This window comes from Lissotriton vulgaris, chromosome 1_1 (assembly GCF_964263255.1).
Source record: "Lissotriton vulgaris chromosome 1_1, aLisVul1.2, whole genome shotgun sequence".
NCBI classification, from domain to species: Eukaryota; Metazoa; Chordata; class Amphibia; order Caudata; family Salamandridae; genus Lissotriton; species Lissotriton vulgaris.
This window is the reverse complement of record NC_141685.1, coordinates 48,302,387-48,312,704: the sequence shown is the minus strand read 5'-3', so window position 1 is coordinate 48,312,704 and position 10,318 is coordinate 48,302,387.

Genomic DNA, 10,318 nt, shown 5'->3' with positions numbered 1-10,318 from the left:
CGTGAGCCAGGTCCTGGTGGGGACCAGGATGTGAGCCGGGGCCTTGTCTGGACCTAGACATGAGCTGGGGCCTTCTGAGGACCAGAATGTGAGCCAGGGCCTTGTGAGGACCAGAATGTGAGCTAGAGCCTGGTGGACCAGTACGTGAGCAAGGGCCTTGCGAGGACCAGGACGTGAGCCGGGGTCTGGTGGACCAGGACGTGAACCAGGGCCTTGTGAGGACCAGGACTTAAGCCGGGCCTGGTGGACCAGGTCGTGAGCCGGGCCTGGTGGACCAGGACATGACCTGGGGCCTGGGGCCTGGTGGACCAGGGCCTTGTGAGGACCAGGATGTGAACCGTGTCCTGGTGAGAACCTGTTATGTTCCATGTAGGTACCCATATATAGTTCCGGGTAATATCATATACTTTCACCTTTTAGGATTGAACCTTTACCTAGTTCAAGTCCTGGGTGCAGCAGGAGGGTTTTCCCCTGAACAATAGCCTCCTATAACTTCATCAATGGTACAGTATGAATGAATATTCATGAGGGATCTTGGAAACCAGGTAGAAGCTACACCACCTGCATGATATCTATGTACAAGGTTCATCCCCTACGTCATGCTCAAATCCAAAAATGGCTAATACAAGGGACAAAAAAACACTAGATAATTTTTGTATAAATACAGCACATCTTACTGAGTTAATAGAGAGGAGATCAGGACTTTCATGCCGACACACTGCCGCGAGACGCTGAGGTTTCTGCATGCAGACATGTGGTCTGAACATCCCTTGCGGGTTGTCCAGTTTGAGACCAGAACGGGGGTCCCACACTCTCTCAATTCAGGTAATGGGGTTTGACTTATCCTAGGAGGATTCTTGGCTTAACACCTACATACATGCTTGGTACACTTAGGTACATCTAGCTAGGATTGCATCGTAGGAGTACGCATTTTACTGTAATGTATTTTATATGCTGGTATGTATTCATTATTTTAGCAGAATGGTAGAAATCTATCATCCTTTTACGTTTCTAGTGCTTCTAGTTATGTATATCCTCTACTGTCTATTGATTGTCTCAGCACATCTATTTTACACTAGAATAATGACTGTTCATAAAATACATATTGAAAACATCCCAACCGTTTATTCTGTGTATCTATCTGAGAGGATCAGAGTTGTCATGTTTGATAGTTGCCAGAAACTCTTCCCTCCTTGGTAAGATGAGTTTTCATTGGTACTGTGAGCTAGCTGGTATACACGCCAACATACCAGATAGAGGTGTCCAGAATCAGTCCAACACCAATCCTGTAGTCTATGTTGTCTAAACGCACAGAACCCAGATGACAAGCAAGGACAAGCCTCTATGCCTACACCCCTGGACAGGACTCACCTCCTCTGCACCCCTGGACAGGCCTCCCCTCCTCTGCACCACTGGACAGGCTTCACCTCCTCTCCTCCCCTGGACAAGACTCGCCTCCTCTGCACCCCTGGACCGGCCTCAGCTCCTCTGCACCGCTGGACAGGCCTCTCCTCTGCACCCCCGGACAGGCCTCTCCTCCTCTGCACCCCCGGACAGGCCTCACCTCCTCGGCACCCCTCGACAGGCCTCACCTCCTCTCCTCCCCCTGGACAAGCCTCACCTCCTCTGCACCCCTTGACAGGCCTCTCCTCCTCTGCACCCCTGGACAGGCCTCTCCTCCTCTGTACCACTGGACAGACCTCACCTCCTCTGCACCCCTGGACAGGCCTCACCTCCTCTGCACCCCTGGACAGGCCTCACCTCCTACCCACCCCTGGACAGGCCTCACCTCCTCTCCTCCCCCTTGACAAGCCTCGCCTCCTCTGTACCCCTGGACAGGCCTCTCCGCCTCTGCCCCCTGGACAGGCCTCACCTCCTCTAAACCCTGGACTGGTCTCACCTCCTCTGCACCCTTGGACAGGCCTCTCGGTGAAGGATTCTCATTAAGGACAGAGGAGCCCAGAGTTCATTCCACCCCATTCAGCGCCTCAGACTCCACTCTGAGCCTCGGGCGCTATGCACAGGCCCCAGAGAGACACTGCTTCCATGGACAGGCCTCCCCTCCTCTGTACCCCTGGACAGGCCTCTCCTCCTCTGCACCCCTGGACAGGCCTCCCCTCCTCTGCACCTTTGGACAGGCCTCTCCTCCTCTGTACCCCTGGACAGGCCTCTCCTCCTCTGACCTCTGGACAGGCCTCTCCTCCTCTGCACCCCTGCACAGTTCTCTGGACAGGCCTAACCTCCTCTGCACCCCTGGACAGGCCTCTCTTCCTCTGCACTCCTGGACAGGCCTCCCCATCTCTGCACCTTTGAACAGGCCTCTCCTCCTCTGCACCCCTGGATAGGCCTCTCCTCCTCTGACCCCTGGACAGGCCTCTCTTCCTCTGCACCCCTGGCCAGGTCTCACCTCCTTTGCACCCCTGGACAGGCCTCACCTCCTCTGCACCCCTGGACAGGCCTCTCCTCCTCTGCACCCCTGGACAGGCCTCTCTTCCTCTGCACCCCTGGCCAGGTCTCACCTCCTTTGCACCCCTGGACAGGCCTCACCTCCTCTGCACCCCTGGACAGGCCTCAGCTCCTCTGTACCCCTGGACAGGCCTCTCCTCCTCTGCACCTTTGAACAGGCCTCTCCTCCTCTATACCCCTGGACAAGCCTCTCCTCCTCTGACCCCTGGACAGGCCTCTACTCCTCTGCACCTCTGGACAGGCCTCACCTCCTCTGCACCCCTGGACGGACCTCATCTTCTCTGCACCCCTGGACAGGCCTCACCTCCTCTGCACCCCTGGACAGGCCTCTCCTCCTTTGCATCCCTGGACAGGCCTCACCTCCTCTGCACCTCTGGACAGGCCTTAGCTCCTCTGTACCCCTGGACAGGTCTCTCCTCCTCTGCACCCCTGGACAGGCCTCTCCTCCTCTGCACCCCTGGACAGGCCTCCCTTCCTCTTCTTCCTCTGGACAGGCCTCTCCTCCTCTGCCCCTCCTCTGGACAGGCCTCTCGGTGAAGGATTCTCATTAAGGACAGAGGAGCCCAGAGTTCCTTCCACCCCATACAGAGCCTCTGACTCCGCCTGAGCCTCAGGGCGCGATGCATAGGCCCCGAAGAGAGACACTGCTCCCCTGGACAGGCCTCACCTCCTCTGCTCCCCTGGACAGGCCTCTCCTACTCTTCACCCCTGGACAGGCCTCTCCTCCTCTGCCCCTCCTCTGGACAGGCCTTGCCTCCTCTGCTCCCCCTGGACAGGCATCTCCCCTGCACCCCTCAGGACAGGCCTCACCTCCTCTGCACCCTGGGACAGGCCTCACCTCCTCTGCATGCACCGGGACAGGCCTCACCTCCTCTGCATGCCCAGGACAGGCCTCACCTCTTCTGCTCCCCCTGGACAGGCATCTCCTCTGCACCCCTCATGACAGGCATCACCTCCTCTGCACCCCTGGACAGGCCACAACTCCTCTGCACCCACGCGGAACAGGCCTCAACTCTTCTGCATCAGATTTGCAGTCCTCATCGCCTCTGCACCCCTGGACAGGCCTCACCTCCTCTACTCCCCCTGGACAGGCCACCTCCTATCCTCCCCTTGGGGAGGCTTCAGCTCCACTGTACCACTTGGACAGGCGTCACCTTCTTTGCAACCCCCCTAAAAAGGACATGCCTCACCTCCTTTGCACCCTTTGGACAAGCCTCACCTCCGCTGTACCCCCCAGGACAGGCCTCACCTCCTCTGCACCCCTGGGCAGGCCTCACATCCTCTGCATCCCTGGACAGGCCTCTCCTCCTCTGCACCCCTGGGCAGGCCTCTGGACAGGCCTAACCTCCTCTGCACCCCTGGACAGGCCTCTCTTCCTCTGCACTCCTGGACAGGCCTCCCCATCTCTGCACCTTTGAACAGGCCTCTCCTCCTCTGCACCCCTGGATAGGCCTCTCCTCCTCTGACCCCTGGACAGGCCTCTCTTCCTCTGCACCCCTGGCCAGGTCTCACCTCCTTTGCACCCCTGGACAGGCCTCACCTCCTCTGCACCCCTGGACAGGCCTCTCCTCCTCTGCACCCCTGGACAGGCCTCTCTTCCTCTGCACCCCTGGCCAGGTCTCACCTCCTTTGCACCCCTGGACAGGCCTCACCTCCTCTGCACCCCTGGACAGGCCTCAGCTCCTCTGTACCCCTGGACAGGCCTCTCCTCCTCTGCACCTTTGAACAGGCCTCTCCTCCTCTATACCCCTGGACAAGCCTCTCCTCCTCTGACCCCTGGACAGGCCTCTACTCCTCTGCACCTCTGGACAGGCCTCACCTCCTCTGCACCCCTGGACGGACCTCATCTTCTCTGCACCCCTGGACAGGCCTCACCTCCCCTGCACCCCTGGACAGGCCTCTCCTCCTTTGCATCCCTGGACAGGCCTCACCTCCTCTGCACCTCTGGACAGGCCTTAGCTCCTCTGTACCCCTGGACAGGTCTCTCCTCCTCTGCACCCCTGGACAGGCCTCTCCTCCTCTGCACCCCTGGACAGGCCTCCCTTCCTCTTCTTCCTCTGGACAGGCCTCTCCTCCTCTGCCCCTCCTCTGGACAGGCCTCTCGGTGAAGGATTCTCATTAAGGACAGAGGAGCCCAGAGTTCCTTCCACCCCATACAGAGCCTCTGACTCCGCCTGAGCCTCAGGGCGCGATGCATAGGCCCCGAAGAGAGACACTGCTCCCCTGGACAGGCCTCACCTCCTCTGCTCCCCTGGACAGGCCTCTCCTACTCTTCACCCCTGGACAGGCCTCTCCTCCTCTGCCCCTCCTCTGGACAGGCCTTGCCTCCTCTGCTCCCCCTGGACAGGCATCTCCCCTGCACCCCTCAGGACAGGCCTCACCTCCTCTGCACCCTGGGACAGGCCTCACCTCCTCTGCATGCACCGGGACAGGCCTCACCTCCTCTGCATGCCCAGGACAGGCCTCACCTCTTCTGCTCCCCCTGGACAGGCATCTCCTCTGCACCCCTCATGACAGGCATCACCTCCTCTGCACCCCTGGACAGGCCACAACTCCTCTGCACCCACGCGGAACAGGCCTCAACTCTTCTGCATCAGATTTGCAGTCCTCATCGCCTCTGCACCCCTGGACAGGCCTCACCTCCTCTACTCCCCCTGGACAGGCCACCTCCTATCCTCCCCTTGGGGAGGCTTCAGCTCCACTGTACCACTTGGACAGGTGTCACCTTCTTTGCAACCCCCCTAAAAAGGACATGCCTCACCTCCTTTGCACCCTTTGGACAAGCCTCACCTCCGCTGTACCCCCCAGGACAGGCCTCACCTCCTCTGCACCCCTGGGCAGGCCTCACATCCTCTGCATCCCTGGACAGGCCTCTCCTCCTCTGCACCCCTGGGCAGGCCTCACCTCCTCTGCACCCCTGGACAGGCCTCACCTCCTCTGCACCCCTGGACAGGCCTCTCCTCCTCTGCACCCCTGGACAGGGCTCTCCTCCTCTGCACCCCTGGACAGGCCTCTCCTCCTCTGCGCCCCTGGACAGGCCTCACCTCCTCTGCACCCCTAGACAGGCCTCTCCTCCTCTGCACCCCCTGGACAGGCCTCTCCTCCTCTGCACCCCCTGGACAGGCCTCGCCTCCTCTGCACTCCTGGACAGGCCTCTCCTCTTCTGCACCCCTGGACAGGCCTCTCCTCCTCTGCCCCTCCTCTGGACAGGCCTTGCCTCCTCTGCTCCCCCTGGACAGGCATCTCCCCTGCACCCCTCAGGACAGGCCTCACCTCCTCTGCACCCTGGGACAGGCCTCACCTCCTCTGCATGCACCGGGACAGGCCTCACCTCCTCTGCATGCCCAGGACAGGCCTCACCTCTTCTGCTCCCCCTGGACAGGCATCTCCTCTGCACCCCTCAGGACAGGCATCACCTCCTCTGCACCCCTGGAAAGGCCACACCTCCTCTGCACCCACGCGGAACGGCCTCAACTCTTCTGCATCAGATTCGCAGGCCTCATCACCTCTGCACCCCTGGACAGGCCTCACCTCCTCTACTCCCCCTGGACAGGCCACCTCCTATCCTCCCCGTGGGGAGGCTTCACCTCCACTGCACCGCTTGGACAGGTGTCACCTTCTTTGCAACCCCCCTAAAAAGGACATGCCTCACCTCCTTTGCACCCTTTGGACAAGCCTCACCTCCGCTGTACCCCCCAGGACAGGCCTCACCTCCTCTGCACCCCTGGGCAGGCCTCAAATCCTCTGCATCCCTGGACAGCCCTGGCCTCCTCTGTACTCCTCTGGAAAAGCCTCTCCTCCTCTGCACCCCCTGGACAGGTCTCACCTCCTCTGTACCCCCAGGACAGGCCTCACCTCATCTGCACCCCTGGACAGGCCTCTCCTCCTCTGCACCCCTGGACAGGCCTCTCCTCCTCTGCCCCTCCTCTGGACAGGCCTTGCCTCCTCTGCTCCCCCTGGACAGGCATCTCCCCTGCACCCCTCAGGACAGGCCTCACCTCCTCTGCACCCTGGGAAAGGCCTTACTCCTCTGCATGCACCTGGACAGGCATCACCTCCTCTGACCCCCTGGACAGGCCTCATCACCTCTGCACCCCTGGACAGGCGTCACCTTCTTTGCAACCCCCCTAAAAAGGACATGCCTCACCTCCTTTGCACCCTTTGGACAAGCCTCACCTCCGCTGCACCCCTCAGGACAGGCATCACCTCCTCTGACCCCCTGGACAGGCCTCATCACCTCTGCACCCCTGGACAGGCCTCACCTCCTCTACTCCCCCTGGACAGGCCACCTCCTATCCTCCCCCTGGGGACGCTTCACCTCCACTGCACCCCCTGGACAGGCCTCTCCTCCTCTGCACCCCTGGACAGGCTCAGAAGGAGGAAGAGCTGAGCTCTCCTGACCTCACCATAAATGCTGGGGGGGGGGGAGGGGGGGGGGAGAGGGGGGGGGGGGGGGAGGGGGGAGGGGATGGGGTGGAATCTGATCCATGGATTACTAAATTGCAGCCAAGTGAGTTGGCAGCTCTCCTACCTGAGCAGAAACCTGTCCAGGCTCTCTCCTCCTCCTGGGGGTGGGGGAGGGGGGCAGATCTGGGGTCTGAGGGGGCGGCAGGGGCAGATCTGGGGTCTGTGAGGGTCTGTAGATGAAGGTAACTGCCCACCAGACAGGGCTCCTTCCTCCTCTGCTGCAGGCTGGACACACCAGGAGAGGCCGGAAGTGATGTCACTGCCGCTGCTGGTGCTGTCTCTGCCGCCGCTGACCCGGAAGAGGAACCCCTTCTCCCTTTCGTACAATGTGCAGCTCAGTGGCTTTTATCAGCAGGCGAGGAGCGCCCTCTAGTGGCCACTGACGGAACCGCCGCCTCCAGGCTCCAGCAGGGAAACAAGCTTTGGTGACTGTAAAGACCTCGGTTTTTAAATGTCACAGAGGTGTGGACACTCACAGTCCATGACAGGGTCTTGTATGGGAAACAATCATTGGCGCCTGCAAAGGAACAGACATGACATTCAGGAGTAAATTTAAATGAGGACTTGTATTTCATTCAAAGTGTGCAATGTAGACACAGCTGCTGCAATGAGGCTGAGCAGCGTTTCTAATGTTCCTGTTCCTGGGGGTGAATATTTATATTTTACAGGGCCATGAATTCTCAAACCATAGCTGCCAAGGTTTCAGACTGCTATGTGTGACATTTTCATAATTTCAGTGAAATTATGAGTGACATTTCAATGACTATGAGTGACACTGACTTGCGGCAAGCAAAAACAAGTAATAAAGATTAGGGAAACAGATAAATATCAGAAATTACCCCCCTTTCAGCAACAAGAAACTCTAACAAGGTCTTAAAACGGCAACAAAGCAGCAGAAATGGAAGGAAGGGCACTAACCGGAGACAGCAGCATGACTGCAGCTCTCAGTGACAGAGACGTTTTCCCCCTGAAATAAAACCAAACACATAAGTCCATGGACAAAGCGAAATATCAGAAATTACTACGCCCTTTAAAACAGTAATAAGCTTTGGAAAGACGTTCAAGCTTCTACATAGCCCCTGAATTGCAAACTTACTAACCTACAGCCCCTTTCTAAGATGAATGTTACTGGAAGGGGGCCTGCTACAAAAGGCATATGTTTTAAAACTCACTATTCACAAAGAAGGGGAGAGGGTCAAAGAAATTATACAACTACACCACCCCAAACCCCCTAAGGCAAAGTATACACACTAGAAGGGGTGGAGAGATTAGAGTACACGTGTAACAACACGAGACAGAAAAAATAAATCTGTTTTGAAAACTGCTCTCACCCACGCACAAAAGTGTGTGACATGCTTCATCATCGGGTCTGCTTACAAAACGCCCTGGTGTAGCCACACTCAGGCCGGAGCATAGGGGAAGGGGAAAAACTAATAATGTTTTGAGAACCTAGTCTTCTCTTCTAACACGACCCATCCTCATTCTTTTTAATCCTGGTTGTGGAACCTATAAGTAAAGGTTTCATTGGTATCCACAAACCAGTTTTAAAGGACTTTCCCATTAACTGCACTTTGTCTTATCACCGTTCCCAGTCACAGGGTGATATTCACTGTTCTATCACTCTGTTTGTTACATTTGTGTTGTGTCTTGTCATTTCTCAATATTTTATTATTTTTCCCCTTCCCTTATGCTCCGCCCTGAGTGTGGCTACACCAGGGCGTTTTGTAAGCATATGTTTTAAAACTTCAAGGGATATAAATTGCACACAGATGATCAATCATGGTAATTAAGAAATCATTTTTAGAAGCATTAAATGTGAACTGTAACTCATCCAAGCATGTTTTTTTTTTCAAGAGACCACTTCTCCCTTTTCCGTCTTCATACTGCGTTTCAAACAAGGTTTTTGTTTTGGCATTTATAAAAACAGAAGAGTTCAGGTCTTACAAGCAATATTCTGCTTAGGCCGCATGTGGAGAGCAAGGCACGTGCACACTCCAGTACGGATGACAGCGCTAGGTCAGGTGTAACATGAAAACAAAGTACAGAACTCCCATGATCACTTTTAGGTGACCTCAAGACGCCACAATGTACTAAAGAAACATCCCATGGAAAATAAAATGCAATAGTTTTGACAAAAACGCAGTCATGTAGCTAAGAACTGGAGTATGTGCAAAACAAGAGAGGTTCGGTATTAAATACACTCGTATCACTTGTAAACAATTCCCAAGCAGGCCTCTGCAACAGGTTATGAAATAATTGCATAACATTATGATGCGAATACAGAGCCCGCACACTGCCCAGATGAACAGAAGGCCCTTCACACATTTGTTTTCAGAGTTGCTGTCATGGAGAGCTACAACATAGATACTGAGCACGTGAACTGTGCTGAATTAAGTTTGCTAGAAGAAACCAAGAGAACCTGTTTACTAAATAGATTAATTCAGTCTAAAAACAAAGCTACATTGGCACAACTAAGCTGAATAGCTTAGACAATTGTGACAAATGAGGCCTCTGTCTTTACAACAATGGAATAAGACACCTGCAATGTATTCGCATGTCTTGTAAAAAAAAAAAAAACTGCCACCCATGCTAGTTACGTGATGATAGAGAGCGCACAACGGGAACGTCGTACCACACATAAATCAAGGACAATTTGCAATTAAAGACATTTTTACTTTTTAAGGAACGCTACAAAATGAAGATATTTTCCATTCTTATTGAACGATGCCTCTCCAGTAAGCAAAAACATAGCCGGGACTGCATAGAAGAGGGTTTCGCTGCGAATAAGCAGCACAACCTTTTACTATTTAGTGCAAACAACTCAGGTCACAAACTGTCACTGAAAGTATTAGGAACGGCAGCACTGGCAGCGCGCTAGCGCTATCAATAAAATGTAAAGTACACTTTGAAGAAAACGGATACCTCTCGAGGAGCAGCAATTGTACGGGCCGGACCTCGCCGCAATGACTACCTCCAACAATCAACACTCTCCCGCTGCTTTGCACCACATCAGGGTTTGCATTTCCCTGTTGATTTCTTGTCCATCACCCCCTTCAGAGCCTCACTCATAAAACAAGGAAAGAAGCAGGATGTAGTCACAATAAAGTCATGAGACTGAACCCTCAGGTGTGACCCACAGAGGGGTCTCTCACTCAGTGGAGGGGGTCTGATGGAGGGGGTATTTCACCCACACAGGGGTCTCTCACTCAGTGGATGGGGTCTGATGGAGGGGGTATTGCGCCCACATAGGGGTCTCTCACTCAGTGGATGGGGTCTGATGGACAGAGGGGGTATTTCAGCAACACAGGGGTCTCTCACTCAGTGGATGGGGTCTGAGGACAGAGGGGGTATTTCACCCACACACTGGGTCTCTGATTCAGTGGAT